Source organism: Dendropsophus ebraccatus, chromosome 9, assembly GCF_027789765.1.
Source record: "Dendropsophus ebraccatus isolate aDenEbr1 chromosome 9, aDenEbr1.pat, whole genome shotgun sequence".
Classification (NCBI taxonomy): domain Eukaryota; kingdom Metazoa; phylum Chordata; class Amphibia; order Anura; family Hylidae; genus Dendropsophus; species Dendropsophus ebraccatus.
In genome coordinates this window covers 108,200,027-108,207,439 of record NC_091462.1, presented here as the reverse complement: position 1 = coordinate 108,207,439, position 7,413 = coordinate 108,200,027, and positions in this window count along the sequence as shown.

Sequence of the window (7,413 nt, the reverse complement as noted above, 5' to 3'; positions counted from 1 at the left end):
AAGTTTGGTCAACTTTCTGCTAGATTACCACTCATCTATAATACTCCTTGGCATTTCAACTTTCAGCCGTTACACAAATTTTTTCGATTTCAATACGATGAAGGTTTGGAGAAATTGTGTTGATTCAGTTTGGGAATAAAGAAACCTTCTGTCTAAAGACCTGAGGACTAGAGGATCTCTTTTACGAGTGAATCAACTTTTATAAAAATAAAAAAATTACAAAAGAATTGAAGTCTTGAATCACGACATAGACTCTACAAATATTTCCTTTGAATCCCTAAAAATAATGTTTTAATAATATTTTTATTATTATTTATCATCTGTTTCAATCTCTGGTTACACCGTAATAAAAATTGGGTTAAATTTGGTAAAATCCCATTAATTTGACATTAACCAAATTACCGCATAAGATAGATTAGGGATCAATCGCAACGGAAGCAAATTTACAAATTACCAAAGGCTGGTGGTAGGTTCGCCCTAATAAGATGATGGATCTTACCTTGCTGGAATGAGATGGATCGCTTCTCTGAGATTATTTGTAAACACCAGAAGCGGTAATGGAGCCGCATGCTGGGTGTGGAGCATATTAATAGCTACTTAGAGCGGCTCGCTGACATCACTAAGTACTGAGCTGTCACACACACGTCTGTAGCTGCTCCTCACATGCAGCGAAGATTAACTCACACTGATTAACGTTAATATTGATACTATGAACCAGGATAGGGCTGCCTCCCATACATCTCTTATAGGACAGCCATCTGAATGCAGAACGCTATTAGGCTGAGTTCCAATAGAAACAAAAATTAAAAAAAAAAAAAAACTTTTTTTTTTTTTTGTTTTTGTTTTTTTAGTTATCGGTCTTGGAATGTGACAACAATTTTTTTTAAGGTTCCTATTGTGGCGAAGTAGCTAAATGTTAGGAAAAAAAACTCGATAAATTGTATCATTCTGTAATTTTACTGAACAACTTCAAACTTCAAGCGCAAAAAAAGTAAATACAAAATTCCATTTTCTTTCCATTTGACCCCAAAAAAAGTTAACAAAAATTAACCAATGAGATATATGATTTTGAATAAAAAAATAAAGTACCATAAAAAAAAGTACAAAACAACACATGGCTCGTACTTTAGTATGAAATACTACTTAGTATGAAATACCTTCCATAAACAAGGACTCCCTTGGGTGCATCCTTTTAGGCTATTATATGCTTTTTCTGACATTGTGAGTAAAAAAAAAAAATCTGTTAAAGGGGAACTCTTGCAAAAAATATATCAAATCAACTTGTTTTAGAAAATCATACAGATTTGTAATTTACTTCTTCAAAATCTCCAGTCTTCCAGTACTTATCAGCTGCTGTATGTCCTGCAGGAAGTGGTGTATTCTTTCCATTCTGACACAGTGCTTTCTGCTGCCACCTCTGTCCATGTCAGGAACTGTCAAAAGCAGTAGCAAATCCCCATGGAAAACCTCTCCTGCTCTGTCTTTGTGCACCCCACTTTCTCTTCCAAATACGTGAACACAAGGATGCTTGGCTAAATCAGATGATACCTATATTCCCGCTCCAGCTTGCTCAGGCCCCTGCAGACTTATACACCTGTGTGGCCCCTGCAGCAGCTATGGCGCTTTTCTATAATAAAACATTACATTCATCCTGCTCCAGGGGTCTTGGAGATGGAGGTCCAGGAGATGTAATGCTCCTCTTGCCCTTACTGTAGCTTTATCTAGAAACTAAACAGTTAAATATTTTTTTAAAAAACACACGGGGGAGATTTATCAAACATGGTGTAAAGTGAAACTGGCTCAGTCGCCCCTAGCAACAAATCAGATTCCACCTTTCATTCCTCACAGACTCTTTGGGAAATGGAAGGTGGAATCTGATTGGTTGCTAGGGGCAACTGAGCCAGTTTCACTTTACACCATGTTTGATAAATCTCCCCCACAATCTCCTGTGCTCCTGTAAGTGCAGCTTCTTGATTGATTACTTTACTTTTCTTACCTGTAACCTGTGTGACACCTCTGCTCCTGTTAGTGCTGCTACACAGACCTTCATATACTGCTGGGCAGTGGAGCTTAATTTTACCAAGTGTATTTTTATGCAGAAATACGTAGAGATGAGGTAGAGATGAGCGATCTTTTCAAAGTTCACTAAACTCTGAAGAAAAATCCAGGTTCATCTGAACCAAACCTTAAAGGAAACGCACTAATGCGAAGGCATTTAGCTGTTTTACTGTGGTTAAAGGACAAGTGCCATGAAAAACTTTTTCCCAGTAATTGAAGCACATTACAAAGTTATATAACTCTGTAATATGCTTCAATCACCTATCTGCCTCCCTTCCCTGTCTTTTCCCCCCTCCACCCCCACCAGGAAGTGTCCTAACTCACACAGACCTAATTACTGTTGTCACCGTCACCAAGCTCTTCTCTCAGCTCCTTCTCCTGTTACAGCAGCCCCTTCCTCCCCTGCCTTGTCAGGTGACTCAGCTTGCTCAGCTCCCATTGGCTGAACAACTGCATCACTTGGACTGGGGAGGGGGGGCTGCTGTAACAGGACCTAGAGCAGCCCTCCTGCTGATGACTTATCCTCACAAGAAGGAGCTGCCTGGTGACGGTAACGACAGTAATTTTGTCTGTGTGAGTTAGGACACTTCCTGGTGGGGGGTGGAGGGGGGAAAAGACAGGGAAGGGAGGCAGATAGGTGATTGAAGCACATTACAGACTTATATAACTTTGTAATGTGCTTAAATTACTGGGAAAAAGTTTTTCATGGCACTTGTCCTTTAAGCAAGATTGCTCATCAATACTTACCTGTCCACACTCCCCTGGTGTGTCCTCCCGGCTGACTGCAGCTGCCTCCACTTCCTGAGATGAACATGGTCAGTGACTGGCTTAGGGGGCTGGAGGCAGCTGTGATCAGCGGGAGACACCAAAGACCAATAAGAGAACACTGGGGGAGCTCAGAAAGGTGTGAATACTCATTTTGTTTTTTCTGTCTATTAAATTGTGCTGCCACCATCTTGGATCAGGGTTGTTACAAACTCTGCAAACCGTTCGTAACAAATGTTGGTTCGTGAATTTCAGTTTGTTCATCTCTAGAAATGTGATTTCAAGTACCAGTGATAACAAAATATCATCCATTAAAGGGGTTGGTCACGTTATAGTAAAATAATCCAGTTTACAGTATTAGTAAGTGTACTCACTGTATATACTGACAGCAGCTCCCTGTGTACTCACTGGATACACTGCCAGAAGCTCCCTGTGCACTCACTGTATATACTGACAGCAGCTCCCTGTGTACCTCATAGAGCTAACATCAGACTCCCGTCCTCCAGGCTGGGCTGTCCTGCTCTATGGTGTTCCTGTCCATAAAATGGCCAACATGGAGGAGCATGTGACAGTGCCCTGCCCCCAGTGTCCACCACTGAGCCTGTATATGTCTATGGAGGACACAGGGGCGGGGCATGGTCACATGCTCCTCCATGTCGGCCATTTTATGGGCAAAAACAAAACAGAGCAGCACAGTCTGGAGGAAGGGAGTCTGATTTTAGCTCTATGAGGTAACACAGGGAACTGTTGTCAGTATATACAGTGAGTACACTTAATAATACTGTACACTGAACTATTTTACTATAAAGTGGCCGACCCCTTTAAATGCCTTGTCATTATTACATTGAATGTAGCACATCCAGGCGGAACAGCGATGGGGACGACCTTTTCCCCTTTGTTTGATACCATTATTTTTTTATTTTTTATCACTGTGCTAGTGTAAAGTTGAAACATCAGTTCATTGTCATCACTTTCACCACAGCCGTTCTGCTCGTTTCCAGTGTTTAGTGATTGGTAGTTTGTGGTATGATGGCGCAGGTTTGTAAGATGGGTCACAAAACACAATGCTGCATATACCCCTGGACATATGGCAAAAACATTCAGGTCACTATGATAATGAAGGTGACATCTTGGACAGAATCATCACTGGTGGTGAAACCTGCATAATTCTGTGAAAACTGCAGGAACCGGTGTGATGGGGTGAGCTGACTGGTGAATGGGGTCTTCAACACTTCCCAAACACGTCTGTGCCATCCGGTAATCTGATGCCAGGGAGATGCATATTTGATAGTTCTAGTTACTCCAACACCCAAGGAACCACAACTGGACTTCAGGATATATCTGTCATTGTTATATGGGGCCAACGATCTCGGTTTCATGGCTGATGATCCCCCGGTTCCTGAGCTTACTTACCGTGGTACCAGGATCTGGCCACAGTCACAGGTCCTGGCATCGTCAAATGCACCAAAGTGAACTGCTCCATCTGCTCATCTGTTTTAATACTCCCCCTTTTGGATCAATCTATGGGTGGGGATCATGGGCCCCATAATTTATAGGCCTATACATCCCTATGTCTTCCCACCTAGACTCTTCTTTAAAGTGCAGAGCAAAAAGTGAGAGGAGTCCATGTTGTCCTGCTCCCTCCTCCTTGACACTTCCAGACATTATGTATCTGGACAATCCACCAAAATGTCTATTGAGTCCACAGCCAGGCATAATGTACACAGGTAGTCCCTATACTGTATACCTCCCTCCCCCCTCTGCAGGTAGTCCCCATACTGTATACCTCCCTCCCCCCTCTGCAGGTAGTCCCCATACTGTATACCTCCCTCCCCCCTCTGCAGGTAGTCCCAATACTGTATACCTCCCTCCCCCCTCTGCAGGTAGTCCCCATACTGTATACCTCCTTCCCCCTCTGCAGGTAGTCCCCATACCGTATCCCTTTCTCCCCCTCTGCAGGTAGTCCCCATACGGTATACCCTCCCCCCCTTAGTTGTTCCCTCATACTCTATACATCCCCCTCTGCAGGTAGTCCCCATACTGTATACCTACCCCCTCTGTAGTTGCCCATGTACCCTCCGCCCCTTCATATTCAATGTCCCCCATTGTGCATCTTCTTACCCCTCCTGCCTCCTCCCCAGCTTGTGTTAAGTAGGTGGGGGCGGAGCATAACAAGTCTGGCCCTGATTGGCTGATGTATGGCCACCCAGTGTCAGGGATCTGGTCAGCTGACCAGGGCTTATTATTGGAGTAGGGCCTATATTTCAAGCCTACTCCAGAAATCCTGTAAAATGAATCTAGGTAAGCAAAAAATGGTGTTGTCTGTATACCACTGTCTATGTTACTGAAGCCTCCCAGTAAGTTTGAGGTGTCCCCCCTCCCTTGTATAGGTTGGATCTTGGCCCATCAGACTAGGACCTGTGTGCTTCACTTGAGGAGTATTCAGTTCACCTTTCACGAAGACCTGAAGGAAGAGGTACTTGCATTGCTCACTGCTCGGTGCTTGAAAAACAGGAGGACTATGCTGAGAAATGATATTATTATGAGTTTTCTATTTCTATGGAAATGTTATAGCTTTATTGCGGATAATTATTGACTCCCCCTCATAGAAAGCACTTCAGGCTCAACAATCCCGATGAATAATCATAATTCAAAATACATTTCCATTGTTAATTTAGATGAAGAATAATTACAGAGGGAAGCGTTATTCTATCCCCGCGGAACAGCGATGGGAGCTTACTGCGCCCTCTCATACCCACGACTGCCTGGCAGAGCAATGATTCTATTTACAGTATTATAAATTATTCTCCTACGTGTTTGGTGCATTAGACTAATAAACCGCGATACAAGATCAGCCACTTACATTGTAATGAATGGATTAGGGAACTGCCATGGGGGCGTATTCTGCACCTTCATTTACCCCAATCCAGCATTATTCTTCATATATTCCACATTGCAAATGTTATATTTTATTAAACTTTTTTTTTACTTTTTAACTAACCCCATAAGAAGACTCACTTACAGAAGGAGAAAGTTATCTTTTATTATGTGTTCAAATTGGAGTCTTGCAATTTTTGTCATACACATGGAACCGCAATGGGGGCTACTCTGCACCCTTATTTGCATTTGCCAAGATGAAGAAGTTACATGACAGTGTTGCAGTGCTGTCTGTGGCGTCCTCATGGGAGAAACAGGTCAGCGATCAGGGGACTATCCACCTGGCTAACACTACATCCCTGCAGCAGACAGGCAAAGCGGCCTAGTACTGTGAGGCCTGGCATCAAACCACAGCTGCAGGGACACTCCCGGCACTCCCCCTGCTTTGGGGGAGTTAGCATCTGCCTCTCAAGGGGTTTATGTCTTCCTCTGCATCAACACTATAAGGCTATGGATTGGACTTGATTTATTTTTGTCTTTTCTAAGCTTTTCAACAATGTAACTATCATATTTCATATCATGCTGCGTACAACTAGAGAGGAGCAAACCGAATCAGTAGAACCCAAACTTTCGCACAAACTCAAACATTTAGGTGGTTTATTGGTAGCTTAACCTGCTAAAATAGCAATAGCCACATGGCAGCAAGGAGAAGAGAGAAGTAATATATTGTGTGTTTGTATGTATATTGTGCGTGACGTGAACTATTGTATACTGTATTTTGTGTGTATTATATGCTATATTGTGTATTGTGGGTTTATAGTGATATATTGTGTATTATATTGCAGGTGTATTGTATTGTAAGTGTATTATATGATATACTGTGTATTGTATCGTGGCTGTATTATATGATAAATTATGTATTGTATTGTGATATATGGTGTATTGTATTAAAGGTGTAATATATGACATATTGTGTATTGTATCGCGGGTATATTATATGATATATTATGTATTGGATTATAGGTGTATTATATAAAATACTAGAAAATGTACCCGGCGCTGCCCGGGTATAAAGTGTCAGTGTGTTAATTAGATTTATTCTAAGGTATTGGTCAGGTGTGGTATGGCGGTGTTATCCAGTCACAGTATGGCGGTATTGGTCAGGTCTGGTATGACAGTGTTATCCAGTTACAGTATGGTGGTATTGGTCAGGTCTGGTATAGCAGTTTTTTCCAGTCATAGTATGGTGGTATTGGTCAGGTGTGTTATGACAGTGTTACCCAGTTACAGTATGGTAGTATTGGTCAAGTCTGGTGTGGTGGTGTTATCCAGTCACGGTATGGTGGTATTGGTCAGGTCTGGTATGACAGTGTTATCCAGTCACGGTATGGTGGTATTGGTCAGGTCTGGTATAGCGGTGTTATCCAGTCACAGTATGGCGGTATTGGTCAGGTCTGATATGATGGTGTTATCCAGTCACGGTATGGTGGTATTGGTCAGGTCTGGTATAGCGGTGTTATCCAGTCACGGTATGGTGGTATTGGTCAGGTCTGGTGTGGCAGTGTTATCCAGTCACAGTATGGCGGTATTGGTCAGGTCTGGTATGGCAGTGTTATCCAGTCACAGTATGGCGGTATTGGTCAGGTCTGGTATGGCGGTGTTATGCAGTCACAGTATGGCGGTATTGGTCAGGTCTGGTATGACAGTGTTATC